We start from the raw sequence: 18,094 nt of genomic DNA on the forward strand, positions 1-18,094 counted from the left end.
CATCTGAGTTAAATTTACCCATTCCAGTCCATTTTAGTTCACTGATTCCTAAAATGTCGATGTTCACTCTTGCCATCTCCTGTTTGACCACTTCCAATTTGCCTTGATTCATGGACCTAACATTCCATGTTCCTATGCAATTTGCTCTTTTTGGCATTGGACTGTACTTTCATCAACAGTCACATTCACAACTCAGTGTTGTTTTTGCATTGACTCTGTCTTCAATCTTTCTGGAGTTATTTCTCCACTAATCTCCAGCCAGCAGCATATTGGGCACCTACTGACCTGGGGAGTTCATCTTTCAGTGTCCTGTATTTTTGTCTTTTCATACTGTCCATGGGGTTCTCAAGGCAAGAATACTGAAGTGGTTTGCCATTCCCTTCTCCAGTGGACCATGTTTTGTCAGAACTCTCCACCATGACCTGTCCATCTTGGGTGGCCCTACCCGGCATGGCTCATAGTTTCATCAAGTTAGACAAGGCTGTGGTCCATGTGATCAGATTGGTTAGCTTTTCCTCTTAAATAAGGCCATACACATTTTGTCAATTGAACCTACTTATTCTCATTGTGGCTTCCCAGGAGGCGCTAGTGGTAGAATCCACCTGCTAGTACAGGAAATATAAGAGACGCAGGTTTGATCCCTGAGTCCGTAAGATCCCCTGGAAGAGAGCAAGGTGATCCACTCCAGTGTTCCTGCCTGGAGAATCCCATGGACAGATGAGCCTGGCAACCTACAGTCCATAAGGTCTCAAAGAACCGGACATGACTGAAGTGACTTAGCACATACACACACATGCACATTCTCATTTTATGTAGTAATTTGAAGAGGAAAAGTTAAATTTGTACCTAACCTCCTGCTCATTCTACCTCTGTAACTCAGCTTGCTTCTTGCAAAGTCTGGATCATGTAGGTCACGTAGTCTCAGAAAGTGGGGACTTACAATACTAGGAATTGGAACTTATCTCACTCACCCTTGTCCTACTCTTTGCAATTGCCCAGCCCCTGCAAACCTGCTTAATCATGCCTCCCCATCTCAGGCATCCCCCTCCCCATCTTGACTGCTGGTCCCACACGCTCAAAACCGCTTAGTTTAAACCAGCCTATTAACAGCTAGTGTTGCCCACTATAGTATGTCTATAAAAACTCTGAAACCCCTTTGTTCGGGGCTCAAAGCTTGGAGTGTTAACTACTCTGGGCCTGCCACCATAATAAACCTGAGTTCTCCAATTCTCAAAGTGTGGTGCTTGGTTTCTCGATTACTGGTTTCTGCAACATATTAAGACCCTGTGTAAAAATTGTGGAAAACTTATCTCAAAAAATAGGAATTGAGTCCTAGAGAAGCTCACAAAACATAAGATAGGGAAAACAAGCACTCTGCTAAATTCTTTATAATGGCATCACAATTCCCACACAAAAAAAAAATAAAACAAACTTGACAATATTATAGCAATTTTAAAAAGTAGGATGCTGAGGATAAATTCCTCATGCAAAATCTTACAGAAAATAGTGGAAAGAAAACTTTAACTCAATTCTGTCTAACTTGAAAACCCAAGTTTGTTTAATATTCCACAGCACCAATTTCATGCCTCAGATCAAGTCCTAATACAAAATAATCTTTCATATGATCTCATGCTAAACTACACTTTTACCTCTATTATGGCTCTTACCACTTTCCTTTGTACAGGATGTATGTTTGATGTATTTTAATCATGTCTGTGTTTATAAAGTCTGTAAATTCAGGGAACCCAGTTTGCTTCTTTTTATATCTTCTTTTATGTGTGGCACATGCAGACACATAGGAGCTTTTGTTTAATAATTGAAGCTTATTATTATGTGTCTCTGTAATTAATGCCTTTACTAATTTTGTATAACAAAGAATTGAACAAGATTTTCTCTGTGTGCCTAAACCATCCATTTCTTTAATATGCCAGATTGCCTTAAAATCACATGTAAATAGCAAACACTTGGAATTGGCTTAATCATTAAAATACTGTTTCCAAAAATTAATGCAAAACTTACAATTCTCTAAATTTTATCTGCTTCATTTCTTATTAGTTATTTTTTAAAAGCTTTTATTTTTGAAGTTTTCACATGCTTAAATTGAGAATCTAATATGGTCCCCAAATATCTACCATCCAGCATAAATAATTATTATCCATAGCCAAGTCTGCTGTATTTATATCCCACCACACCAGCAATAGATTGTTTTAAAGCAAACTTCTAGACATCATATTATTTCATCTGGAAATAAAGACAATTTAAAAATGCAACCACAATATAAACATCACACCTAGACACCAAGCAGATCAAAAAGTCCTCAATACTATCAAATATCCAGGCAATGTTCACATTTCCATGATTGTCTCATAAATGTGTTTTTTAAAATTAATTTGTTCTAATCAGGACATAAACACTTCCATATGTTGTATTTGGTTTATAGATTATCTCAAGGCTCTATATATTCCAGTTCTTCCTGTTTTCTCGTTTCTTTCTTGCCATATTTTTATTCTTCAGTCCTATATATTATACCATATAGTTTTCAATTCCAGTAATGCAGTCTATCCTTGAGAACACTTTATATTAATTCTCTTTTTTTAAACCAAGTGCAATTCTTTTCCTCTAAAACAATAAAGGTATAACCAATTTATAATCCTGTTTTGCTTTTTAATGTTTCTATTTTTTCCCCTAAATGGCCACGTAAACTCAATCTAGGAAAGGAAATAAAGGAAAAGTCACTCAGTCGTGTCAGACTCTTTGCAACCTCATGGACTGTAACCTGCCAGGCTCATCCGTCCATGAGATTTTCCAGGCAAGAATACTGGAGTGGGCTGCCATTTCCTTCTCCAAAGCTCAATCTAAAGAAGTGATATATTCCTATTAGAATTATACTCCCTAATCCATTTTAATCATCTTTTCCTACCATATAACTACAGTAGTATCAGGATCCCATCTTTAACGTCACCTTATTTAATGCTTTTTTTTTTTTTTTTAAATTTCATCTCACATAATGAGGCTTTCACAATTTCTACCTCTGGATTTAACCAATAGAAGCTTAATGTCTCAAACAGAACCAAGTTTATTTCTGAATTTCTTTTTAAAAAATGTTTATCATGACATGACAGACCTGTGATATTAATAATATCCTTATACAATCATACCTCAGAGATATTGCGGTTTGGTTCCAGACACCTGCAATGAAGCACTATTGTGATTCAGCCACTAAGTCATGTCCAAATCTTTGTGACCCCATGAACTGCAGCATGCCATCACTATCTCCCAGAGTTTGCTCAAATTCATGTCCGTCAAGTCAGTGTTATCTAACCATCTCATCCTTTGCCACCCCCTTCTCCTTCTGCTCTCAATCTTTCCCAGCATCAGGGTCTTTTCCAATGAGTTGGTTCTTATTATCAGGTGTTCAAAGTATTGGAGCTTCACCTTCAACATCAGTCCTTCCAATGAATATTCAGGGTTGATTTCCTTAAGATTGACTGGTTTGATCTCCTTGTTGTCCAAGAGACTCTCAAGAGTCTTCTCCAGCACCACAATTCAACAGTGTCAGTTCTTCAGAGCTCAGACTTCTTTATGGCCCAACTCTCACATACATACAGGACTACCAGAAAAAAGCATAGCTTTGACTAGAGGGACCTTTGTCGGCAAACTGATGTCTCTGCTTTTTAATATGCTGTCTAGGTTTGTTACAGCTTTTCTTCCAAGGAGCAAGCATCTTTTCATTTCATGGCTACAATCACTGTCCACAATGATTTTGAGACCCAAAAAAATAAAATCTGTCACTGTTTCTGTTTTTTTTCCCCTTCTATTTGCCCATGAAGTGATAGGACCGAATGCCATGATCTTGGATTTTTGAATGTTGAGCTTCAAGCCAGCTTTTTCACTCTCTTGTTTCATGAACCTCATCAAGAGGCTGTTTAGTTCCTCTTCACTTTCTGCAATAAAGTGAACATCACAATAAAGTGAATCAGGTATTTTTTTGTTTACCACAACATATAAAAGTTATATTTATATGATACTGTAATCTACTACAGTGCAATAAAATAATAAAATAATATCTAAAAGATACTAAAATAAAATAATATCTTAAAAAGTACATGCTTTAATTTTAAAAATACATTACTGCTTAAAAAAATGCTAACCATCAACTGACAATGCAAAATTGCCAAAAACCTTCAATTTGTAAGAAAAACAAACAACAAAAAAATTCCACCATATCTGAAAAGCACAGTCAAGCCAAGTATAGTAAAACAAGATATGCCTGTATATGATTTAAAAAGAAACAATGGACTCAAAATGGAATTAACTGTGCTAAGCTCCTTGTCTAGGGACAATTTAATTGCAATTGTAACTTCAGGAAGGAATGAGACCTTTAACCAGACAGTCTGGAATTTCCTGGCCAGCATTAAAGAAGAAATCCACCTGATAGATCTCTGCCTTCACCTAAAGGAAGTGATCTTGCCTGAAATAATCCTTTCTTCTGTTTATGACTTTGTTATCCCAATCCCTTTCTGCCTTTAAAAAACCTTTTCTTTTCTGCTACTCTTCGGAACTTCTATTTCCTAGATGAGATGCCGCTCAATTCATGAACTGTTGAATAAAGCCAATTAAACCTTCAAATTTACTTATTTGAATTTGTTTGTTTGTTTTTTTTAACAGATTTGGTTAAACACAGACGTGACACCTACAAAGCCTTTAGAGCTCTTTTTCTTTCTCACCATTTCTAAGAGCCCTAGATAAGTTCCTCTCATTTCTGAGGTCCAGGCTCTTTGTATGGAGTTTCTGATATAATCTACATTTCAATACATGGCAGGTCAGCTTGAGCTGGTAAATAGTTCTGATTGGAGCAAAGCCTCTATGTTTTACTTCAGATCACAATTGTCATTAATCAATGAAAACTCTTAAGCTTTGATTTTGTCCCATGATCCACCTGGGAACAGTTAGTGGCATTTCTCTGTTCCCCTTTAATGTAGAGCCACTAGTTCTCAATCCCCAGTCCATCTTCTCTGCATTCCAAGGTTCCATGATGGGAGGTGTTGCTGGTGCACCCAGGGCCTTTTCTTGGCCAGGATGCAGCAGCATCTCTTGTTAACTGCCTGGATATATTAAAATGCACATGTTTGCTTTCTTTGGTATACATAATGGTTACTACCAATGGGAATCAAAAAGTGGTGGGCATGGATTGAGTATTGCACTTACCACCTAATCTAAAGACTCCCATGTTAGGATATATTGGTCATAGATTGGGTTCAATTGACACTAGGTAGCTCACCAACCTCAAGAAAAGTTTTGTGCAATGGGGTACTGTTGGGGGCCAGAGTGAGGCACTCTGCCCGTGGCAAAGGTCATGAGGAAGGAGGCTCAACATACACAAAGGAGGGATCGACCCTCAGGAGTCCCCCTGGAAATCCTCGAGCATCTACCCCCATAACCAGAGCCTGCCTGCTTTACTACTTTGTGCTCCCACCTACACCTCTGACTTTACGGGGGGCTGTCCCCCACCACCTCTTTCGGAGAAGGAGTTAACCTAGAGCTCCAGTTAATAAAAACTCCTGGGCATGACAAGAGTGTTTTAATCTACAAACTCCTCTGAAGGTTCTCTAGCCTGCCTGACAGGCTTGTCCGGCCACATGTGATTGCTCACAGCCTCCCAACCGTGAGAGGCAGGAGATGCTTTAAACCTTCTAAAAACAGGTTCCTTAGAAAAGTTAGAAAACTATTAGTATAAGTATAATGGGCTGATTAGAAACTGTATTGGTGAAGGGTTTTTCATTTGTTGAGCCAATGTTTCTTGCTAAGTCTCCACATCCCCTGCCCTTACACACATTAATGAATATATAGAAGAAATAAGTATTAACCTTTGATATTAATCACGTTAGGCCTTAGGCTTAGTAAATTCTTTCCTTAACTAAAACCCACTACACCCTCACCCTATAGGAATGTAACTTTATTTGGGTGGCGTCTGTTTTAAGAATAATCACCCCTGGAGAAATAAGTGTCCTGGTTGACTGGCCGCTGTCACAAGGAGAGGGTCATAAATTGTCAGCAGGCCTCCTGGCCAGAAGATGATGTAACACCCCTAAGACCTCTGTATACATTTGTATGAAGCACCTGACTTTGATAAAAGTCAGGACTGCTGACCCCATATGACTTTTGCATAACATCTCAGTGTATAAAGGTAGACCATGGAAAATAAAGAATTGGGATCAGTTTCTCAAAATACTGGTCTCCACATGTCGCTCTCTCTCTCACTCTGGCTGAGTCTCCATCTGGAGCGCAGAACCCACCAAGCTTACTAATTTTGCCTGGGCTTCTAAGATCCGACCGGGGAGGCCTCAGTGTCTCCTCTCCTTCGGGAGAACAGAAGGACGCCTGCGGCCTACGTAAGTGGTGCAAACTTCTTGTCTTGAAGTTTTATTGGTCTCCCGCGTAAACCAAGCTACTCAGCCTCTTTTCTCCACTGAATTTTCCTACTGAGCTATCCTCATTCTATTACTCTTTACATCTCTAATTAATATCTAATTGAAGCTATTGTATCCTGATCCTCGCCGACGCTGTCCCCGCTTCGAATACCCTGGATCAGCCGGGGCTGGACCCCAGCAGGGTACACTGTAAAACACAACACAATTCCCAACCCAGTAGCACATACTTTTTAAGTATTAGTTTGGCTCCAACAGCCCCCAAAACTTTGCTAAAATAGATAAATAAATAGGTTTCAGTTCAGTTCAGTCCCTCAATCATGTCTGACTCTTTGTGACCCCATGGACTGCAGCACGCCAGGCCTCCCTGTCCATCACCAACTCCCACAGTTTACCTAAACTCATGTCCATTGAGTCAGTGATGCCATCCAACCATCTCATCCTCTGTCATCCCCTTCTCCTGCCTTCAATCTTTCCCAGCATCAGGGTCTTTTCAAATGAGTCTGTTCTTTGCATCAGGTGGTAAAAGGATTGGCGTTTCAGCTTCAGCATTAGTCCTTCAAATGAATATTCAGGACTGATTTCCTTTAGGATGGACTGGTTGGATCTCCTTGCAGTCCAAGGAACTTGCAAGAGTCTTCTTCAACACCACAGTTTAAAAGCATCAATTCTTTGGCGCTCAGCTTTCTTCACAGTCCAACTCTCACTTCCGTACATGACTACTGGAAAAACCATAGCCTTGACTAGACAGACCTTTGTTGACAAAGTAATGTTTCTACTTTTTAATGTGCTGTCTAGGTTGGTCATAATTTTCCTTCCAAGGAGAAAGAGTCTTTTAATTTCATGGCTGCAGTCACCATCTGGAGTGATTTTGGAGCCCCCCAAAATAAAGTCTACCACTGTTTCCACTATTTACCCATCTATTTGCCATGAAATGATGGAACCAGATGCCATGATCTTAGTTTAAATAAATATGGAACCTTTGAATTCTCAAGAGTTAAGCAAGCCACCAGCACACTTATTTTGTTTCCAAGAGCTGTGGTCTTAGAAGATACAAATGTCTATGAATGTGACAAAATCCTACTCAAAACAAGTAGATTTAGACAAGATTACTGTTTTGTTTCCTCAGAACTTAGCTTGGTAACCACCAGGTTGGGACCCCCCCAGATATGGCCAGACAGAAATATGAGTTCACCTTGATTGCAGCTAAGATCCTGCCGAATTACAGGCAGTCCTCAGGGAAATTACCATGGCCATAATGAGAAACATTCTAATTAAATAATATCATTTAAAAAGCATGCTTGAAAATAGGATCCTGAAAGTAAACAAAATGAAATTCTTCAGTATTGAAATTGCTTCCTTAAAAAATTTATTGGAAATGCTAAAGAAAATTAAAGACACACACACAAAAAAACTCAAAAGACAATAGGTGTTGTGATTTCTACTGCTCTCTTCTACCACCTTTTATTTGAGTACTCATTCTAGTCATTCTCTGTCTTGTCTTTCCATTCTAGAGAGACTGCTGCTGCTGCTAAGTTGCTTCATTCGTGTCCGACTCTGTGCGACCCCATAGACGGCAGCCCAACAGGCTCCCCCATCCCTGGGATTCTCCAGGCAAGAACACTGGAGTGGGTTGCCATTTCCTTCTCCAATGCATGAAAGTGAAAAGTGAAAGTGAAGTCGTTCAGTCGTGTCTGACTCTTAGCGACCCCATGGACTGCACCCTACCAGGCTCCTCCATCCATGGGATTTTCCAGGCAAAAGTACTGGAGTGGGTTGCCATTGCCTTCTCCATCTAAAGAGACTACAAGACTGTAAACAAAACGTTGCTAAGTTAGTTACCTTATGGTTACCCTTATGTGGTTGCAATTCAGTCACTAAGCCATGTCCAACTCTTTTTGACCCCATGGACTGGGACGCCAGGCTCCCCTGTCCTTCACTATCTCCTGGAGTTTGCTCAAATTCATGTCCATTGATTGGGTTACCCTTATATCTACCCTTAAAGGACAGCTCCTGTATGGAGCCCTCCCAGGGTCAATGGGACTCTGAGAGATTTTCTAGTAAACTGCTATGTTATTTCCTTAAACAGCCAAGAGAAAACTAAAATTAATTTTTAAAAGAAAGGTTTTAAAAATTAATTTTAGTTTTCTCTTGGCTGTTTAAGGAAATAACATAGAAAACATGTGTAATGTCATATAAAAAATTAAAAAAAATAAAATATTCCTAAAAAAATAAAACTAATTTTCACCCAAATTAAAAAAAAAGAAAACCTTTCCAAACTCTGATAGATATCTAAGCTACAGATAGGATCCTGGGAATACTAGAACTGGCAAAGGGTGAGAATTCTTACCAGAGTGAGTTGGCCCAGATCCTTCTATAGTACTAAGGTAGAAGACGGAAAATAATATAGCTTTTGCACCCTTACTGGGGATATCACTTGAATTCAAGAAGTTGCTCAGTACTGCAGAAATATTTATTGTTTTTCCAGCTGAGAACTGGAAAGATATTTAAAAGAATTTTTTTTAAGTTTTTAAGCCTTTTCCCATAAGCTAAAATAAAACTATGTTACTATTGCAAAAATATTGCAATTCACTTAAGGCTCAGGTGATGGTTAGCACTTTTTAGCAATGAAAGACTTTACAATTTAGGTATCTACAGTATTGTTTTAGACATAATGCTATTGCACAGTTAATAGACTATAGTATTGTGTAAACATAACTTTTATATGCACTGGGAAAGCAAATAAAGTTATGTGACTCAGTTTATTGTGATATTCACTTTATTGCAGTGATCTGGAACTGAACCTGAAATATCTCTGAGGTAGGCCTGCAAATAACTCTATAATCAGAAAGCCTTCCTTGACTCTTGAAAGTATTGGGGATAGATAAAACAATAGCTGCCCAACAAAAATCCTTAGACTCACTGGAAAAGTTGTTCTTATAATACAATAGGAATAATAATATGTGGAGAACTTGTTGTTTAGGGGCTAAGTTGTGTCCAACTCTTTTGTGACCCCATAGATTGTAGCCCACCAGGCTCCTTTGTCCACAGGGTTTCCCAAGCAAGAGTACTGGAGTGGGTTGCCATTTCCTTCTCCAGGGGATCTTCCAGACCCAGAGATCGAACCTGCGTCTCCGGCATTGGCAGGTGGATTCTTCATCACTGAGCCATTTGGGAAGCCCTGTAATATGATAACCCTGAATTATCCTTTAGCTGAGCAAAGGGTTATCTATGCTGTGATCAACACCATGTGCTGCACCTGGATTGGTGCCTCTGGGGACATTGAAATTCAGTTACATAAGATCACTGAGCAGCCACCTGGCTTAAAATGATTACTCCCTCAATGGGATCTTTCTTCGACTTATTTGATTTTGATTGGTTTGGGTCTCACCAACTATGGCTTCAAAGCACACTCCAGACATTGAGAATTATCCTGCTTATAACAATCATGGTAATTCTGCTGGTGCCTTGTATTCTCTCAAGGACTTTAAATGCATGTTCCAGATACTGCATGCATAAGCCCAAGCATATGATCTCCTCAAGACAAGAACATCAAAAATAGAATAAAGGGAATGATAAAAAAAAAAAAAAAGAAAGAAAGAAATTGTGACCTATGACTACAAGAGAGGCTCAACAGAAACTTCAATACCTGTCAGTATCACACTGAGAATCAGCGAAAACTGGGCGAACTCCAGAGCAGTAGCTACCAGCCGCACTAGTGCCTTAAATTTTGATCACATTTCTGAACTAATTTGAGGATCTGATCAAAAGTGGGGAAGTGTTTTAGTTTGTTTTGTTTTAATGCTCAAAATGAAGTCACTTGTGCCAAATTCTATGTCAGGAAACCAAGACTTAATTGCAGTTTCAACCTTTTCCAGGAATATGAAATTTGACCAGTCAATCTGGAATTATACAGCCCAGCAGTAAGGAGGCAACCGACCTGATAGACCCCTGTCTTCCCCTACAGGGAAGTGAGCTTTCCTGAAATAATTCTTTCCCTTGTTTATGACTTTCTTGTCCCACTCCCTTTCTGCCCTTAAACATCTTTCCCAGCCTGTAGCTCTTTGGAATTCCTTTCTGTTTAGGGAAAATGATGCTGATTCATAAATCATTGAATAAACCCAATTAGATCTTTGAATTTACTCAGTTAAATTTTGTTTTTTGACAATATTTAAGAATATATTGCCATTACTTGAATTTCCACCCTCCTATCAAAATATCAAGATGTGCTTTCAGGAATAATTAGGATTAATGAGGAGGCTTTGCTTCCTGTACATATTTGGTTACTTGTTTACCCAGGTCAGAATTTTACTTCATTTACATCACGTGCGTGCATGCATGCATGCTAAGTCGCTTCAATTGTGTCTAACTCTTTGTGACCCCATGGACTGGAAGCTGCCAGGCTCCTCTGTCCATGGAATTCTCCAGGCAAGAATACTGAAGTGGGTTGCCAGGCCCTTCTCCAGGGGATCTTCCCCATTCAGGGACTGGAACCTAGTCTCTTATATCTCCTGCTTTGCAGGTTGGTTCTTTACCACTAGTGCCACTTGGGAAGTCCCTCATATCACCTGTGAGCAAACTATTCTTAATAACAATTAAAAGCTCTTTCTGGAGTCTGTTTTATATCCACTGAATAAACAGCATGGTGGAATAAGAAAGACAAATCTTTCCAGAGAAGCCGTGATCATCAAGGACACAGGCAGGTGGTTAATAACACCTGCCACCTGTTCTGCAAGTGCTGCAAGATTCCAGTACCAAGTCATTCGTATGTGTTTTCAAATTATTAAGGCAAACGTCCTCAATCAAAAGTATATCCTGGACCCTAGTCATACATGATCCAAGGTATAGCTCCTCCTGTATTTTAAAGTTGAAGTCTATGCATAACACAATTAGGGAAATACCTTTAGGCTGATTACTCAGCACTTTGGGGTGTAACTGCACTTTAGTCTGAAGTTATTGAGCCAAACAGCACAGCCAAATATTTGAGCTCCTAACAGAAGAATTTTAAACATTAAACAATTTTCAAACACTAATCTTAAAGTCTTGGTTAGTTTGTACAGAGGAAATAAACACAGGCTCAAGAGAAGACTTTTTCCCCTTACAGTTTATGCCATTTTTTTTTCTTTATTGCCAGACAGAATATTAGAACATATGCTTTAGAGTTGCGTCTAAATCCAGATTTCAATTTATGACTAATAGTGTTGAAAGGGAGCAAATTGTGTCACCCTAAGACATGCTTCTTTGGCATAATGATTATTTTAGTCTGATTATTTTTTTAATTTAAATATTTTAGTTGGAGGCTAATTACTTCACAATATTGTATTGGTTTTGCCATACATCAACATGAATCCGATTAATTTTTAAGAAACAGCACACAGAGGAAAGGCTCTAATTGAGTACAAATTAGAAGTGACTTAGCAGCAGCAGCAGCATTTTGTGAGAGACACAAGTTTGTAAGTGAAATCCCCACTTGTAAGGCAGTCTCCATGTCTTTTTAGAAAGAGAAGAATGACTTTAAATCTCTAGACATCCTTGTGTATGGAGAAGACAGTGCCTTAAATGTGCATAACTCTTTACTGTGTTTTCTTGTTCATCTCTCATAACTGCTCCCTGCACCCCAAGATCTTTTTTTGTCTTTAGCTGGAGATGGTATTTAAGGTGGTGGCTTGGGCCATTTCTGGGAATGACTCAGTTTTCCTGGATCTCTTCTATGTTTTATACAGAAGGCATACATGGTGTGAAACTTGCTTGTTTTTTCTCTTATTAATTTGTCTTTTATTACAGTGGTGTCTCAGCCAAGAACCTAGAAAGTTAGAGGGAAAATTATTTTTCTTTCCCATCAGTGTTAGTTTTGGAGGTTTTCTATTAATATCATCTCAAAATTTAAGAATGTTTTTAATGATTCCTTCTTTCTAAATATGATGCTTTTCCTCTAAGATCACAAGACCTATCCAACTAATTTTCCCATTCTAACCTTTAACATACATGTACCTCTTTACTCCACTGAATGTATATTATTTTTATTGTATATTATGCAGTGTATTTGGGGCTTCCCCAATGGCTCAGCAAGTCAAGAATCCACCTGTAAGACAGGAGACACAGAAGATATGCGTTCAATTCCTGCATCAGGAAGATCCCCTATAGGAGGCAATGAAAATCCACTTCAGTATTCTTGACCGAAAAACCTCTTGGACAGAGTACCCTAGTGGTCTACAGTCCCTGGGGTCACAAAGAGTCGAATGTGACTGATCAACTGAGCACACACACATGTGATATATTATATATTACATTTTTTCTATTTTGTGATTGCTTTTGGTTTATGTATTCTGTTTTGTAAATCTGTAGTCAATTCTTGTACTATGATACACTTTAAAATTTTTCAATAGCTTTAAAATATATTTTAAAATAAAGCTGGATAAGTTCTATCTTGTTACTCTAAATATTTTAAATAGTCTTGCCCTTTTATTCTTAGTAGAACTTACATTTTCAGCAAGTTTTCAAAAATTACGGGAATTTTGATTAAAATTGCATTAAGCTTTTACAATAAATTGCAAAGAATTCATAATGCTTCCACAGTCACTTTTTAGATGAAAACCTTAGTCATGAAGATGTTTAAATTCTATTTAGTAAATGAACCCCTGCATGAAAGGGTGGTTTTTCATTTTCAAATGGACTCAGTGTTTTTAATGAGTTCCTTTCCAATGAGGGATCATAGTATTTGTCTGAAAAACAAACAAACAAAAAAATAACTACAAATGCCTTCTGCATTTTTAGCTATTTGTATACACTTCAAACTTCTACCACTAAACTATAAGTTTCCGAATGAGTAAATCCTTTCTAAAAACATTGCTGTCACGTAATAGTTGATATATTACAGAGAATACATACAGCCTACGTGTATTGATGAAGCATAACAAATCTAACGCTCTAAATTCAAATGAAGCATGAGAAGAAAAGATTACCAATTCTCTTGTGTCCACCTGTGTGCTTGTGATTGACAAGGGGAAAAAATGGTCCCTCAGGGATATATTTGCCTCATAATCTCTGGAATCTGTGAATATTCTGCAAATAATCTGTGTGTACATATTTATATGTACATGTACATATATACATTAAAGTTCCTTGTGACTTTCAGTAAATGAAAACAGCAATTTAGTAAAATTAACACTGTACAGAAAATCAGTTCTAACCTTAGTTGTTACAACATTTAAGTAATTCTAACTTTTTTAAATGCAACTTTTCTTTAAATGAAAAAGTATGAATACATAATATCTGAGTATTCCATGAGCCCTAAAATTTCATGATTTTATGAAGAAATTTAATGAAGTACCTGAAGAGAGAGAATAAGTAAAAGTTTAATATAACTATCAACTGAATTTGGAAACAATTCTCATTTATTTTTTGAAGTAAAATCCACATGCCAACAGAAATAAGCACAGTTTTATTGCTGGTACTTCAAAAAATTGAAATGAGTGCTAATGCATTAGAACTATTTTTAACTTCTTTCTTTAATAAACTTAAATTGGTCAAACTTTAACATTTTATAGATTTTTGCTCGCACTTTATTGTTATTGCTGGTGGTGTTTAGTCACTAAGGTGTGTCTGTTTTGTGACCCCATGGACTATAGTTCTCCAGTCTCTTCTGTCCATAGGATTTTCCAGGCAAGAATACTGGAGTAGGTTGTCATTTCCTTCTCCAGGAGATCTTCCCGACCCAGGGAGTGAACTCACATCTCCTGCATTGGCAGGCAGGTTCTTTACCACTGAGCCACCAAAGTGAAAGTCATTCAGTCATGTTTGACTCTTTGTGACCCCGTGGACTATACAGTCCATGGAATTCTCCAGGCCAGAATACTGGAGTGGGCAGCTGTTCCCTTCTCCAGAGCATCTTCCCAATCCAGGGATCAAATCCAGGTCTCCGATATTACAGGCAGATTCTTTACAGTCTGGGCCACCAGGGAAGCCCTTATATACTTTATTACACTAAATTTAAAAATATCCCTACTCTTAAAGTGAAAGTGTTAATCACTCACTCATGTCCAACTCTTTGCAACCTCATGGACTGTAGCCCACCAGTTCCTCTGTCCCTGGAATTCTCCAGGCAAGAACTCTCGAATGGGTAGCCATCCCCTTCTCCAGGGGATCTTTCCATTCCAGGGATTGAATCTGTGTCTCCTGGCATTGTGGGCAGATTCTTTACCATCTGGCAGATGTGTCTGCCATTGAATCTGTGTCTCCTGGCATTATGGACAGATTCTTTACCAGTCTTTACCACCAGGGAAGCCCAACCTTAGAGAACTCAGAATCTAATGGGAGGAACAAATGGATAGATAATGTGTTAATTTTCTATTGCTGGACACCAGGAACAACACAGCACAAAATTATTATCTTATAGTTCTGAAGGTCAAAAGTCCAAAGTGGGTTTCACTGGGCTAAAATTAACTAATCAATTTTTAGATTTGTAGTAGCTCTTGAGGGAAATAACATGGAAAGTTCTATTGAGACTCAGTGCAATAAAAACAGTATGCCAAAGTGAAGGGCTATACTCCTATGCAAGATTGACAACAAAGGTAAGAGAAAATGTTTCTTTGATTCTCATACACTGTTGGTTCATAAACTGGGCCCATATATTAAGAGTAAGGAGAGATTGAAGAAAGAGACAGGTCTCTCCAGATTGGCAGATGACAGAATTTGATAAGCAAAGGAACTTATTTAGGAGGCTTGTCTTGGACGGCCACAAGACAGGTTATCTCTGCACCTGTCCACTAGAATCTTAAAAGTTTATATGGCAATTTTAACTGGGCTCAGTCACATATATAGCCCAGATGGTCTCAACAGCAGCTTACTATGTATATATGTGAATGAATCACTTTATGGCACACCTGAAACTAACACAACATTGTTAATCAACAATACTCCAATATAACTGAAAAGTGAAAAAAAGAAAAAACTTATCATCTCAAAGCTATGTCTTTGGGGCAGCTTCTAATGCAGAAAGAGCAAGCAGAAGACATGTTCCAAGGACAGGGGAGCCGGTAAGGAGCCTCTGGTTACCCAGATCCAGCTCATGAGTCAAGCAACAGTCACTTCCTCTCAATGACTTCCTCCAACAAAGATATTAAGGATCTGAAAAGGTCAGGAACTGTGGGTTTCAGAAGAGGGCATTTAGAGAAACCTATTACTATGCTGTGTATTCTACCTCTTCTTTTCCCTACACATTCTTCCTCCTCCAAGGAGCAGAGATGTAAATGCCTGCCTCTCAATTCAGGACCAAGGAAGGGACTTCAACAGAGCAACTTGGAGAGGGTAAGGTATTCTCTGGTGACTCAGACAGTAAAGAATCTGCCTGCAGTGCAGGAGACCCGGGTTTGATCCCTGGGTCGGGAAGATCCCCTGGAGAAGGAAATGGCAACCCACTCCAGTATTCTTGCCTGGAGAAGCCCATGGACAGAGGAGTCTGGCTGGCTACAGTCTATGGGGTCACAAAGCACCAGACACGACTGAGTGACTAACACTTTCTTTCACTTTCAAGGTATATACCCTACCTTTTGGGAAAAAACAGCCTGGTATCCAACTTCACCTGGAAAGCTAAAGATCTAGAGATTCCCTGACTGGCTGCACTTTAAGCTAGGAAAGAAGAAGTGGGATAGAAGTGGGCAGAGAGACAGTTACCATAGGTTTGAATGGGAGAACATATTTGCAAATGATATATCAGTAAGACATTAATATCCAAAATACATGAACAGCTCATACAACTCAACATCAGAAAAAAAATTTTAATATGTTTATTATCCAGCAGTCTAGTGATTAGGATGCTGCACTTGCACTGCAGGGAACACAGGTTCAATCCCTGGTCAGGGAACTAAGATCCTGTACGCTGTGCGGTGAAGAAAAAAAAAAGCAGAAGACCTAAATAGACCTTTTTTCAAAGAAGACATTGATGGCCAACAGGCACATGAAAAGATGCTCAGCGTAGCTAACCATCAGAGAAAAGCTAATCAAAACTATTATCCAATGAACTGTCACCTCACACCTGCCAGAATGGCTATCATCAAAACAAAAGCTGTTTATAAAAGAGCCCCTATAAAATTTAACTGGAGGAGGACATGGCAACCCACTCCAGTATTCTTGCCTGGAGAATCCCCATGGACAGAGGAGCCTGGCAGGCTACAGTCCATGGGGTCGCAAAGAGTTGGACACGACTGAGCGACTAAGCACAAAGCACATAAAATTTAAAGACGAGATATTCGGGGCTTGCAAAATCCTAGGTGGTTTCACTTCATAGTACAAAGCAAGCACGTGTTTTAACTCTGCATAATAGCCAGTCCCCTTCATCAAACATAGTGTAGAGTAAGAAAAGTAGGAAACAGATGAGATTTACTATAAAATACCATGTGAAAACCTTATATACAATACTATGTTGCAACATTTTTGGATAAAATGGAAGGTGAATATGTGGGAGTGAATACCAGAGACAGAGATTACAGCCAAATTATATGAGATAATAGCAAAAGTGTAGAGACCCCTTAGATGGACGAATAAGTCACTCACTCTAAAAATTTTCCAACCAGAATGGTATGGATTTCCTTTGCCGAGGGATGCACTGCAGAAAATTTTTGGTAATATATCCAACATCAACTATGCAATACTTGAAAACTTCACCTTCCCATTTCTTTTGCTCAAGAATAATCTGATTTTCTAGCCTAGACTGGATTCCAATTATTTATGTATTGCCAACATGTATACTATCATTCCAGTTGGTTTTGTTTTTCATTCTGAGACTCAAAATGACATGTTAGTAGAATGTATTGCTTGAAAGTGTAATTTCCTGTTAACAATATAGGGATACAAAAGTCTTTCTAATAAATCAAATAAATCTCTAAATAATTTTAATTAAACTGCTGAAACAGAGTCACAAAAGCAAAACCAATTCCAGCTGCAATTTTGAATCAAATCAACTCCAATCCAGTTACAAATGGACACAATCCTAAAGAATCTGAAGATATTTAAATTAGTTTCATGCCACTGAGTTCTGGCTTCCTGACCAAAATTCTGAGACAGGGTGTTGACAGCATCTCAACTATATTCCACTAGATGCTGAGTGGAAACAGATATTCCTGACTCGGTGATGAAAATTCACAAACTAACAAAAATACTCTTTCTCCTCTTCAGATGACTCTTATTGTTTGTAAAATGTTAATTTTGGGTCATTTTAGAAGTTTGGTTAGTTTTTTTAGACAAATTAGAACTGTATTCTTGCAAGTATGAAAGTGGAAAATAGAAACGTGCAATTCTAAAAATTTTATAGGTTATCTAAAACCAAGTCCCTATAAAACTTAAAAAGCCCTTATAAAGCCCCTATCTAAGCCCCTATCTAACACATCATAAAGGAAATCAGTCCTGAATATTCATTGGAAGGACTGATGTTGAAACTGAAGCTCCAATACTTTGGCCACCTGATGCGAAGGACTGACTCATTGGAAAAGACCCTGATGCTGGGAAAGATTGAAGGCAGGAGGAGAAGGGCACAACAGAAGATGAGATGGTTGGATGGCATCACTGACTGGATGGACATGAGTTTGAGCAAGCTCCAGGTGTTGGTGATGGACAGAGAAGCCTGGCAAGCTGTAGTCCATGGGGTCTCAAAGGATCGGACATAACTGAGA

This window comes from Bubalus bubalis, chromosome 23, assembly GCF_019923935.1.
Source record: "Bubalus bubalis isolate 160015118507 breed Murrah chromosome 23, NDDB_SH_1, whole genome shotgun sequence".
In the NCBI taxonomy this organism is placed as follows: domain Eukaryota; kingdom Metazoa; phylum Chordata; class Mammalia; order Artiodactyla; family Bovidae; genus Bubalus; species Bubalus bubalis.